The 14,141-nt window shown below is 38.7% G+C and overlaps 1 protein-coding gene across 4 annotated transcripts in view; it reads right to left on the minus strand.

The window, feature by feature from the left end:
• The window catches only part of SYNGR3 (synaptogyrin 3), a 398,922-nt gene that overhangs the window by 250,245 nt on the left and 134,536 nt on the right, over window positions 1-14,141 (minus strand). The gene's annotated exons all lie outside the window — the stretch shown is intronic.

A 14,141-nucleotide genomic window follows, 5' to 3' on the forward strand; every position in this document is an offset into this window, starting at 1 on the left:
TAGGTACATCTTGCTAATGTTTTTTGACTGGTAGGTACATTGTACTAATGCACATTGGCTGATGGGCACATCCTGTTTACACTCATTGCTTGGTAGGTAATCCTACTAATACTAATTCTCATTGGCTGGGAGGTACATCCTGCTAATGCTCATTGTCTGGTAGGTACATCCTGCTAATGGTTATTGGCTGATAGGTACTTCCTACTTATACTCATTGCTTGGTAGGTACAGCTTGCTAATGGTTATTGCCAGGTAGGCACATCCTGCTAACATTCATTGCCTGGTAAGTAATCCTCCTAATGCTCATTGGCTAATAGGCACATCCTACTAATTCTCATTGGATATTAGCCACAACCTGCTAAAACTCATTACCTGGTAGGTAATCCTACTAATGCTCATTAACTGACAGGCACATCTTACTAATGCTCATTGGCTGATAGGTACATCCTACTAATACTCATTGGCTGGTCCTGATAATGGTTATTGGTTGGTAAGTACCAACCTATATTAAGTTCAAATTGGCTAATATTGTTTGTTGCACAAAACATCATTAAATCAATTTAGGTTAAATAATGCAATTCATTTGTGCTTTAGAAAGCTTAAGTAACATTTATAAATAACAGAAAATCTTACAATATTGCAAAGTATTAGACTACCCCATAATGCAACATGGCTGGCAACATTTTCTGTGGAGAACACTGTTTAATGCTCCATTAAATTGAAAATAACAGATAATGCACATTTGTCCAAAACTGATACTACTGTGTTAATGCTCATTGTCTGAACTCTCAGATCTGTATTGGTAGAATGTTAAATAAATACCTACACAAGCTTGACAGAAATAGTTTTTTTTCTAATTTAGTACAGAAAAATCCATAAAAACACCCTGTTATATATGCTAACATGTCTTCTAGAATGTAAAAAAGAACAAAATAGTACATTTAAACACTTTCCCTACTTACAGACAAGGTGTAGTCACAAAATTGTTGCAAAAATGAAACAAAATATTGTTTATTCAGCTCATGCAGTGCAGTTGTCACAAATCTGTAGCAACAGGGCTGTCTCAACCATGGGACCAAATGGGTCTAACAGACCCAGGCAGGGCTTGACAAGTGGCAGCACTTTTCTTTTGGGTGGTGGGAGAGACAGGTGGTCTTTTCTGATTCCAACACTCTTTACACAGATAAAATACCTCTGTGGATAAGGTACATAGATGATATCTTATTTCTATGGGAAGGAAACCGAGAAGATCTGGAAACCTTTATATGAGAATTGAACAACAACAGCTTGAATATTCATCTAACTCATTCAATAGACCATAGAATTTCTGGACCTAAAGATTTGTAAAAATGATAGAGGAAAGATCACAACAGGTCTCCCTGCCGACTGCAGCTATGTAGCTGGCCAGTGACCACAGCCTGTAGCCACCCCTGATGCCCGACAGCACCAGTATTCAGGGTCCCACCCTGTGGCAGACTCCAGCTACCCTGACTAGGTAGCTCTGCCAGAGGGTCCTTCCTATACCTGACAACAGGTTGCTATGTAGCGAGGAAAAGTGATTTTAGCAGGGCTCATCCAAATAACTAGCATTCAGGTGAAAACAAGAACTGATTTTATTGTAAAACCCACCCTCCTTTTATACACAAAGCTCGTCTTGATAATACACTGGACAATTCCACAACTTTTCCTCTATTCCCGCCCCTCCAGACAAACCGGTGCCTCCATAGAAGCCATAGTCCCACAGAATCCCAGGACTCAGGGATGGTGGTTTTGGGGTGATCCAGGGTGTCATTTGAAAGGTCTCGTCCCCAGATGCCACAGTCAAAAAAGTGGCATGATTTGTTACTGGGGACCGGAGATACAGTCCGTTGGAGTTATGGGGGTAGAGGTGTCCAAAATCCCCGGTTCCCTCCACTTCTTGGTTGCTGGGGAAGGTTATCCCATCTCTCCTGGGCTTGGGGCCTCCTGGGGGGTTCCTGCTGATATTTATCCCCTGCGCCCTAGGTGCAGGGACAGTCATACGATGCAACGTCCCAAACAAGTTTGCCAATGCTGGCTCCCAAACAGTTGTTCCCCCACAAGTTCCAGTGTCTTTAAGTTCCATGGCCACACTGCCTCCCTCTGTGACACTCTGTTGAGTACCGGCTGACCCACCCACAAACAAAGCCATTGTCGGGTTCCTGGCTGTATCACCACCCCAGACTGTAGGTTGAGGTTGCTCCTTGGTGGGGCAGGCAAAACTTGGGTGCCCAAACTGGTGGCACCAAATGCAGGGGCTTGTATCCAACAAAGCCATTGCCGGTTTCTTGGCTGTAGGTGGAAGTTGCTCCTTGGTGGGGCAGGGAAAACTCAGGTGCCCAAACTTGTGGCACCAACTGCATGAGCGGGTACCCCCCTGGCCTGCCCTCTGTGAGAAATACTCCAGGACGAGAAAAGGGTAGAGACCCTGCCAAGCTACTGAGAAGAGAGACCGTCTGTCTCTTCTCCTGAGAAGGAGATCTACCGCTGGGGAGGGAGGTCGGCTGCATCCGCTCCATGGGAAACTGCTCTGCCCCTGGGGAGAGAGACCGACTGTCTCCTCCCCCGGGAAGTTGTTCTGCTGCTGGGGAGAGTTATCAACATCCGTCTCTCCCTGCAAGTGGTTCTGTGTAAGGGGAGGGAGGACGACTACCTCCGCTCCCAGGGGATGGCTCTGCTGCTGGGGAGAGAGACCGACTGTCTCCTCTCCCAGCAAGGGGTTCTCTTTAAGGGGAGGGAGGACGACTACCTCCGTTCCCAGGGGATGGCTCTGCCACTGGGGAGAGAGACCGACTGTCTCCTCTCCCGGCTCCTGACTCTGCCGCTGGGGAGAGAGACCAACTGTCTCCTCTCCCGGCTCCTGACTCTGCCGCTGGGGAGAGAGACCGACTGTCTCCTCTCCCAGGAAGGGGTTCTGCATCAGGGGAGGGAGGATGACTACCTCCGCTTGACAAGCAGAAAACTTAGAACAAGATTACAAGAGCATTTTAGGAATATCAAAAATGCTATCAAGGATAAAGAGGATGGCAAAGCTCTAACATCAGTAGCTGCACATTTCCTGAATTACCATCAATCCAATGCCGAAAATTTAAAATGTGTAGGATAAGAGAAAATTTATCTTGGAATCAGAGGTGGAAATCTGGAACAAGCACTGTTAAGAAAAGAATGTAGATGAATTTGTCTCCTAAATAGTGTGCACCCTAATGAGATGAATGAACAAAACAATTTTTACTGTTTTCTAGGATAAACAAAAATCTCCATCTAATATCTAACAATATAACCAGTATGGGAATAAGTTAAAATATTAATAATATTATCACCACCTCCATTATAGTCCTCTATCCATAAAAAGTTATCTATGTGTCCATATAAGATCATTAACACGTATAAGATAATATTTGACACGGCACGCTAATTTATTATCTTTAATAACACTCCACCACATTATTGTCTAGATTGACAACTTTTTCAGTATTCACAGTATTTTACGCACAATATTAAAATCACATTATAATTAATTCTTAAGGATATATATCCTTTCTAATAATTTCCCCTTTTTGATTACTACATCTTTTTTGTTGAGAGTTTGGTTTTTCGTGTTTGTATTCACTTCAGACATGTAATCATCATAATCACATCACGTTATCACCTTGTTAGTAAATTATGATACAAAATATTATATTAGAATGATGAAATAATTTGGATTTAGACTCTAGTAAAATCATATTCAATGATATTCAGCCTCTTTGTCTTCTTAACACTCTGTTCATTCTGGGACGATAAATAGACTTTGATTGACAGGATCTTAAGCCAATCAGCAATAAGTCCCAGATATCCAATCAGCTTCGTCTGGTTTGTCCAACCATTTATCACCTATTCCCAGACCTTCAATATGCGCATATTGATAGAACGTTTAGCCAATCACCAATGAGCCTGACATGCCCTATCAGCATCGCATCTCCCCTTTAAATATGGGAACTTAAGGTGGCGGCTCCGCCTTTGATAAAGCGTTTATACACAAAACATGTTAGGGAGTTAGCCGAGGAGTAATGGGATCCTTGATTTTTTTTAAATAGTATAGTAGAACATTCTGTTGACCAATACTCACTGTTGTTATGCTTAGACCTCTGAAATAGTTGGAATTTCTAATAATGAGTCCGCTTTTATTTAAATGCCAAACCGGCAACAGTATTTAACTAAACGGTCCGTTATCAACTAACAGCTGTAAATTATTCTCTAGTGAGGATAAGTTGAGTCCCTTACTGTGGAATGGTGTATATCTTACACCATTATATATTACCTATGCCAGTTCAGCACATCCAATGATATAACATGACAACAATAATATAACTGTCCTAGTAAATTCCGGCTTATGTTATACCCCAATACTCTGTTTATGCTTCATTAAGGTTTGGGACATACGTAGTATCACAATAACTCAAGTGCGGAACGCTAATATAGAGATATACTCTTTACACTTTTATGTATACTCTGGATCATTATTGATACTGAATAGTCTACCGGATGCGTAGTTTTTTTTTGATCGGACTCAGATTTATATATATATATATAATGTTTGGGTCTTATGTACCTGTACACCCCAAAACATTTGTTATGCTTTAATAGTGTTTGGGTTCTATGTAATATCATAATAATCCAAGCTTGAAACGCTAATATAGCGAGATACATATATTTGATACTATTAACATCTGTTAACCCATTAGATACATAGGGGTTCCTGACAGGACGGAACCTGTATTTTCCAATTTCTTATACACTGGTAACTTCATATTATCAGCATAGATGTCTAATATTGATGATATATATATATATATATATATATATATATATATATATATATATATATATATATATCATACTTAAAGTGAATGTCAATTTTGATGCTCTAAAGTGCCAGGTGAGTAGATCATCCTCCAAGCATGGCTTCCACCCCCCCCCCCCCCCCCCCGGGGGAATCAGTGTCTGATTCAACAACATGATTGGAGGAAGCCGGATTCCTCATTTTAGACCCAGGAAGAGGCTTTGCGACGGGTGGAGGAAGTTGGAGCTGCTGTGAAGATTAAAAGGTAAGTTTTTTTTCACAACAGGAGTGAAATGTAAATTTTGATGAATTAAAGTGCCCCTGTTTTTAATCGAATTTTTAAAAACCAGGCACTTTAGCATCAAAATTGACATTCAGCTGCAGTTAATGGTCTCAGCACTATTGTCTCAATAAAATAAGTGAGAGCCGGAACAATCATTTATGAACTCCATTCATCTATTTCTAACGTGCCATTTTGGCAATTGATTTATACAATATATACATGCCTTGACATATATATAGGGAGTTATTGGAATACTATCTTTGGGCTTTAGCCACTATTTATAATAAGTCGCCACCAATGATGAGTCTCAGCCTGAGGAAACGGCATGGTTAATGCCGAGAAAAGCGTAGCAAGTAATACTGTATTGTTTTTATACATTTTTAATGACATATTGTCACATTATTTGCACCTTATAAAGTTTTTATATACATAATATCAGCTTGAGTCTCCTATTTTCATACAGCTATTCAAGCCTTGCAACGACGGACACATTAGGATCTTTTGGATCTTCCACTGTGAGCAATATGTGCACTGGGCCACTGTAATATACACATTAGGTGACACTTGCACTATCGTGTGCGCATCAAATTGTGAGTACCTGAACACCTGGGTTTCAGATAAGGGGGACATCTACCTTACTGATCTGCACTAGGAGTCGCCCTTCTTATTTCCACTTTTTTACCTTCACTTTAAGTGTGTGTTTTCCCCATTTTATTTCAATAATTAACCAATAAAATTTACCTTTTTAACCCTTCTTTTGTGTTCCCACAAATTGGGATTTTCATGTATGCCCACAAGTGCAAACCTCAATAAATTGACATAGTCTAACTGGATTAATAACTTTCGGCTAAATTATGAGTTTTGCGTTATGAGCGGCTCGGTGCTAACTTGCAAGTTTTTTCCACCGCTCACCTCCCTATAGCGCTGCTATTACAGGTTTGCAAAAACCCGGCGTTAGCAGGCAATATGGCAGCGTTGATCTCTATACCGCACTCAAATACCAGCGCTGCTTTGAGCTGGTTTTACGTGCTCGTGCACATCAATGGGGAGAGCCGGTTAAAAAAAGCCTAACACCTGCAATAAAGGAGTGTAAAGCTCCGTAACGCAGCCCCATTGAATCCTATGGGGAAAGAAAAGTTATGTTTACACCTAACACCCTAACATAAACCCCGAGTCTAAACACCCCTAATCTGCCGCCCCGACATCGCTGACACCTACATTATACTTATTAACCCCTAATCTTCAGCCCCCGACATCGCCGTCACCTACATTACACTTATTAACCCCTAATATGCCGCCCCGACATCTCCGACACCTACATAAATTTATTAACCCCCTAATCTGCCGCTGCTAACATCGCCGCCACCTACATTACACTTATTAACCCCTAATCTGCCGCCCCTAACATCGCCGCCATCTACCTACACTATTAACCCCTAAACCTAACCCTAACACCCACTAACTTGAACATTATTAAAATAAATCTAAATAAAAATTACAATACCTAAATAATTCCTATTTAAAACTAAATAAATACTTACCTGTAAAATAAACCCTAAGCTAGCTACAATATAACAAATAGTTACATTATATCTATGTTAAGTTTTATTTTTATTTCACATGCAATTTTTTTATTTTAACTAGGTAGATTAGTTATTAAATAGTTATTAACTATTTACTAACTACCTAGCTAAAATAAATACAAATTTACCTGTATTTACCATTATATCTATGTTAAGTTTTATTTTTATTTCACATGCAATTTTTTTATTTTAACTAGGTAGATTAGTTATTAAATAGTTATTAACTATTTACTAACTACCTAGCTAAAATAAATACAAATTTACCTGTAAAATAAAACCTAACCTGTCTTACATAACCTTACACTACAATTAAATAAATTGCATTAATTAAATACAATTAACTAAATTACAAAAAAAACCCCACTAAATTACACAAAATAAAAAATAAATGATCAAATATTCAAACTAATTACACATAATCTAATAGCCATATCAAAATAAAAAAGCCCCCTCAAAATAAAAAATCCCTAGCCTAAACTAAACTGCCAATAGCCCTTAAACATTGCCCCAAAGAAATTAGCTTTTTTACCTGTAAAAAAAAATTCAAACAACAACAGTAAAACCCACCACCCACACAACCAAAACCCCCAAATAAAATCCTATCTAAAAAACCTAAGCTCCCCATTGCCCTGAAAAGGGCATTTGGATGGGCATTGCCCTTTAAAGGGCATTTAGCTCTTTTTCAGCCCAAACCCTAAGCTAAAAATAAAACCCACCCAATAAACCCTTAAAAAAAACTAACACTAACCCCCAAAGATCCACTTACAGTTTTTGAAGACCGGACATACATCCTCAACGAAGCCGGGAGAAATCTTCATCCAAGCGGCAAGAAGTCCTCACAAAGCCGGGAGAAGTCTTCATCCAAGTGGCGAAAAGTGGTCCTCCAGTCGGGCAGAATTCTTCATCCAGACGGCTTCTTCTATCTTCATTCTTCCGATGCGGAGCGGCTCCATCTACAAGACATCTGGCGGAGCATTCTCTTCATACGGTCCCAGCCGTACACTGAAAGTTCCTTTAAATGACGTCATCCAAGATGGCGTCCCTTGAATTCCGATTGGCTGATAGAATTCTATCAGCCAATCGGAATTAAAGGTGAAAAAATCCTATTGGCTGATTATGCAAGCTTAATCCTATTGGCTGATTGGATCAGCCAATAGGATTGAAGCTCAATCCTATTGGCTGATTGGATCAGCCAATAGGTTCACCTTTAATTCCGATTGGCTGATAGAATTCTATCAGCCAATTGGAATTCAAGGGACGCCATCTTGGATGACGTCATTTAATGGAACCTTCAGTGTACGGCTGGGACCGTATGAAGAAAATGCTCCGCGCCGGATGTCTTGAAGATGGAGCCGCTCCATGTCGGAAGGATGAAGATAGAAGATGCTGTCTGAATGAAGACTTCTGCCCGCCTGGAGGACCACTTCTTGCTGCTTGGATGAAGACTTCTCCCGGCTTCGTTGAGGATGGATGTCCAGTCTTCAAAAACTGTAAGTGGATCTTTGGGGGTTAGTGTTAGGTTTTTATTAAGGGTTTATTGGTGGGTTTTATTTTTAGCTTAGGGTTTGGGCTGAAAAAGAGCTAAATGGCCTTTTAAGGGCAATGCCCATCCAAATGCCCTTTTCAGGGCAATGGGGAGCTTAGTTTTTTTTAGATATAATTTCATTTGGGGGGGTTGGTTGTGTGGGTGGTGGGTTTTACTGTTGGGGGGATGTTTGTATTTTTTTTTACAGGTAAAAGAGCTGATTTCTTTGGGGTGATGCCCCGCAAAAGGCCATTTTAAGGGCTATTGGCAGTTTAGTTTAGGCTAGGGTTTTTTTTTATTTTGGGGGGGGGCTTTTTTATTTTAATATGGCTATTAGATTAGGTGTAATTAGTTTAAATATTTGATAATTTCTTTTTTATTTTGTGTAATTTAGTGTTTGTTTTTTTGTAATTTAGTTAATTGAATTTAATTAATTTAATTTATTTAATTGTAGTGTAAGGTTAGGTGTTAGTTTAAGACATGTTAGGGTTTATTTTACAGGTAAATTTGTATTTATTTTAGCTAGGTAGTTAGTAAATAGTTAATAACTATTTACTAACTAGTCTACCTAGTTAAAATAAATACAAATTTGCCTGTGGAATAAAAATAAAACATAAGATAGATACAATCTAACTATTAGTTATATTGTAGCTAGCTTAGCGTTTATTTTATAGGTAAGTATTTAGTTTAAAATAGGAATTATTTAGTTAATGATAGTCATTTTTATTTAGATTTATTTTAATTATATTAAAGTTAGTGGGTGTTAGGGTTACACTTAGGGTTAGGTTTAGGGGTTTATAACTTTAGTATAGTGGCGGCGATTTTGGGGGCAGCAGATTAGGGGTTAATAACAGTAATGTAGGTTGTGGCAATGTTAGGAACAGCAGATTAGGGGTTAATAATATTTAACTAGTGTTTGTGATGCAGGAGTATGGCGGTTTAGGGGTTAATATGTTTATTCTAGTGGCGGCGATGTTGGGAGCGGCAGATTAGGGTTTAATAATTTTATTTTAGTGTTTGCAATGCGGGAGGGCCTCGGTTTAGGGGTTAATAGGTAGTTTATGAGTGTTAGTGTACTTTTTAGCATTTTTATGAGTTTTATGTTACGGCTTTGTAACATAAAAAGCCATAACTACTGACTTTCAGTTTACGGTACGGATTTGTAATAAGGGCTATACTGCTCACTTTTTGGCTGGACTGGCAAACTCGTAATACCGGTGCTTTTTGAAAGCTGCGGTAGTTGCATTGCGTTACAGCCAAAAAAGTGTGCGGTACAGATATACCTGCAAAACTTGTAATAGCAGCGGTAGTGAAAAAGCATCGTTATGAGGCTTTTTCACTCATAGCGCAAAACTCGTAATCTAGCCGTTTATTCTCAGTGGTTACAATGGTGAGCAGTGTTATTTAGTATTCACTTCTTGTAGTCGGTCCAGCCACTACATGTTCTTGCTCTGAATTCAATTGTATACAGCACCCAGTCCCTTAATTATTTTGAATTATTTCCTATTGGGTCACCATTCAGTAGTGCCATCCTCTATCCCCCTTTCCCCTTTTCCCATTTTTATCGGCTGCACATGTATGCCTCTTGTCATTGGATCACCCAATGTGTTCAGCTAGTTCCCAGTAGTGCATTGCTGCTCCTTCAACAAAGAATAACAAGTAAACAAAGCAAATTTGATAACAGAAGAAAATTGGAAAGTTATTTAAAATTCTGTGCTTTATCTGAATCATGAGAGAAACATTTTGGGTTTCATGGGATTTCATGTTCCTTTTAATAAACCTTGATACCAGTCACACATTTTAATTAAACTTTTCTTATTCTTGCCACAAAGTAATGATTCATTTTAGTTTTGCTTACGACAGGCCGAGTCACAATTTATTCTTCTTAGCACACAGTGGAAGAGCACCAGGTGTGGCCTTAAAGTGCATGCAGCCTCCTCGCTGGGTTGCTTTTCATCGCCATGGTAACTTACAGCGGACACGGCGGCTGTTTGAGCCCACAGTGTACCTTACAGACTGTCCTCTTCCCATTGCCCACCCTTACAAACTCCCCCGCAGTTAGTGCTGCAGGAAATTACTAATCTGTGACAAAACATACTGTATAGAAGAAGGTAATGCTGAATACACAAGGAATTTGAGAGTACATTGGGGACAATATCTGAGAGATCACCCTGTAATGGCAGCACCAAAATCATAATCATACTGTGGCTGATGTCATTTTAACCAATTTGACAGCATTTGGGTTAAACCCTTAGCAACCATTTTAATGTTGCTAAAGTATTTTTGTCAACTTTCTGGTTTTCCTTGGATAGTCCTGGATATCAAACTTCTTATTGTGCCAGAAGCCCAGTTTTGGGTTGTACTGTACAAAAATAAAAATTAAATAATAATCCCTGAGGTGTGTTGGCATTGATGCCTGACTGTAGAATCAGACATGAGGTCTTTGTTTACCCCTATGTAGGCATTTGTTTGTAAACTGTGGCATCTGTGTTGCCTGCACTTTACATTAGAATGGCAGAATAATAAAATAACTAATATGATGAATTGACAACTGTGAATCTCATTTTGTGGATGCTGTGTGCAATATACTCTGGGTGTTTTAAAGGGACATTAAACACTAAATAAATGCTACATGGAATGAAGCATTCAAAGAAAAGATTAGTCTGCGAGTTTTTTGTGATTTATCATTTTATATTACTATCTCAAAGTGTTTAATGTCCGTTTAAGGGGAGGTATGTAAACCATCAGTGGTGTAATCTGTTGGCGCTCTACAAATAACCGATAATAATAATAATACTCTTTCAACCTGTTTATTTGATTGTTGTACAGCAAAGTATCCCTGTGCTAATGTGCCAAATGCAGTTTTGACACAACATTGTTAAAAAGACCTCTTAAAGGGACATAATACTCATATGCTAAATCACTTGAAACTGATGCAGTATAACTGTAAAAAAATATCACCTGAGCATCTCTATGTAAAAAAAAGAAGATATTTTACCTCACAATTTCCTCAGCCCACCAGAGTAAGTGCTGTGTAAAAAGTTATAATTCAGCTGCTGCCCAGCTGCAGGTAAAAAAAAAATATATATGAAGAAATGAACAGCAGCCAATCAGCATCAGCAGTGCTGAGGTCATGAACTCTTTTACTGTGATCTCATGAGATTTGACTTAACTCTCATGAGATTTCATAGTAAACTTCCTTAAACTGAATAGTTAAATAAGATGAGTGTGCACGTAAGCTCACTCCCTTAGTTGTCCCGGGACAGACATACTGATTTGCTGCTTAGAAGTCCTTTACAATGGGATGTGGCTACTGAGGAACTTTTGAGGTAAAATATCTTTCTTTTTTACATCGAGATGTTCAGGTGATATTTTCTGGTCAGCTTTTTACAGCTATACTGCATCACTTTCAAGTGTTTCACCATTTGGGTATCATGGCCCTTTAATAGAATAGCAGGTAAAGACTGTACACAGCAAATGCATTTCATGTACAAATGACATAGGATTGGCAAACTAAGGAACTGATTCTCATACAGCTTATTTTACTGAGCATTACATTGTAAACTAATTGTCTCTCATTAAAGGGATGGTCTACTTGACAATTTGTATTGTTTAAAAAGATAGATGATTCCTTTATTACCATTCCCCAGTTTTGCATAACCAACACTGGTATATTAATATACCTTTTACCTCTATGATTACCTGTATCTAAGCTTCTGGAGACTACCCCTCACCTCGATGCTCTTTAGCCAATTAATACTGGTTCTTGTATAACCATTAACATTCTCCACGGAAGAGAGCACAATGTTATCTATACGCCACACATGAACCAGCACTGTCTGGCTGTAAAAAGTGAATAAAACACTGAGATAAGCGGCGGCCTGCAGTGGATTAGAAACAGGCAGAGGTTTAGAGGTTATAAAGTATATTAATATAACAATATTGGTTGTACAAAAAAGGGCAATGGATAGTAAAGGCATTATCTATCTTTTTAAACAAATTGAATAGACTGCCCCTTTAACACAAAGCATATTAGTGCACTACCCTTAATGGGATACAGAATTTCCAAGGTAAAAATTGCATTGAAATAATCCATGAAGGTCCTCATAATACTAATGGGGCATCTTATAGAATCTCACCAGACCAGAAAGCTTTAGAGAATCAGGTCTAAATGCTTGGGGGGACACATATATTCTGTGATTGGGGCCTTAACTGACAGGGGTGGGGTTACTGGTGTTTTTTGGGAGGAGGAGAGCATGAGTGGGGTTGAGTGAGATGCTTGATTTCTCTTTGGAAGCTGGAACATTTCTACAAAATGGAAAGCTAAGGGAAGGACAGTGGGACACAACCAAATCATGACAATCCTGCAATATCTAGGGCACTTAGGATCACTTATCACAACAAACACCCTCTATATCTTGTATAAGGACAATCAGCACTGCTACTCCCATCAGAAAGCACTTATATTGTTGCAAACACAGCAGCTACTGTATATAGTGCTGAATACACCTGCACACCCCTTAGCTTACCTATGTATGTTCTCATGGAAAGCTTCAACAAAGGATTCCTAGGGAACAAAGTAAAGTCTTACTGAATCACAGACACTTGATCTTGACTGTCATTTTTAAATTTTGTGCGTTGCCAGTTTGCGTTAATATAAAACCTTCTTTGTTTAACAAAAATGTTGCTAAGATTCAACTTTAAAACTAGAACACAAGTAATATAAAATCATGTGATTTCAAGGCTGGGATCAGATCATGGGGGACTGCCTAGCATGCTAGGCATGCCCCCCAGTCCGATTTGCCATTGCCTAACAGGAGAAGGGTGCAAGACACTAAAACACATAGGCCTAGATTTAGAGTTCGGCGGTAGCCGTCAAAACCAGCGTTAGAGGCTCCTAACGCGGGTTTTTTTACGCACTCCGGTATTTAGAGTTTATTTACCGCGACTCAAAATACACCTAACGCTCAACTTTCTACCGCCACCTCAGACCCAGTAGTAAACATATACCGCACAAAAAAACATCCACGAATCACAAAACAAATATTACACAAAGTACACTTACACTCATACAAACACAACACTATCTTTATTTTTCGTATTTTTTATTTTTTCTTTAAAATACAAAGGATTAAAGTTGCGAGATCTCGGGTGTTTGAAAAAAATCCACACAAATCCATTTTCCCATTGACTTACATGGACATACGGGAAAAGACCCTCATATACCTACATCTAACGAATAACATTATCACAAACATACACTCATCGATGCATACAAACAATATACACCACATTACATACACAAAATATTTATTTATTACAAAAAGAACACGATTTAGTTACTTTTTCACACAAGCTCATGACGTCACTCACTTTACGAGGAAAACCAGTCTTAGAAAAAAAAATATAGAAATCTTTGGAGCCTCCATTGACTTCTATTGGGAAGACGTGCTCGTGCACGCGAAACCCTCATTTCCCTAACGCACGCAAATAGCGTAGACTGAAAAACTCCAAATACCAGCGCTAGAAAATACATGATTTCATGCGTTAGACCCAGCTATGATAAATAGATAAAGAAATGACTATTTCCCTATGGTGGACTTATGTTTTTTAATATTAAATATTCACCACACCATAAATATTTTTAACACTTTTAGATTACATCAACTACAAATCCCCATCACTAGTAACACATTATTATTTCAATAAAATTACATTTACAATTAAAATAAAATTCAATACACATTTCTGGATTCACAAACACTACACAATGGGAAACATCTCTCATTTACCTTTATTATTGCATTTCTGTTATTCAACTCATATGCTTGCAGCAACTGCATATCTACATAGGCTTAACACATGATCACTCATGGATGCACATACATTACTTTTAACATTCACTCATAC

This window comes from Bombina bombina, chromosome 11 (assembly GCF_027579735.1).
Source record: "Bombina bombina isolate aBomBom1 chromosome 11, aBomBom1.pri, whole genome shotgun sequence".
In the NCBI taxonomy this organism is placed as follows: Eukaryota; Metazoa; Chordata; class Amphibia; order Anura; family Bombinatoridae; genus Bombina; species Bombina bombina.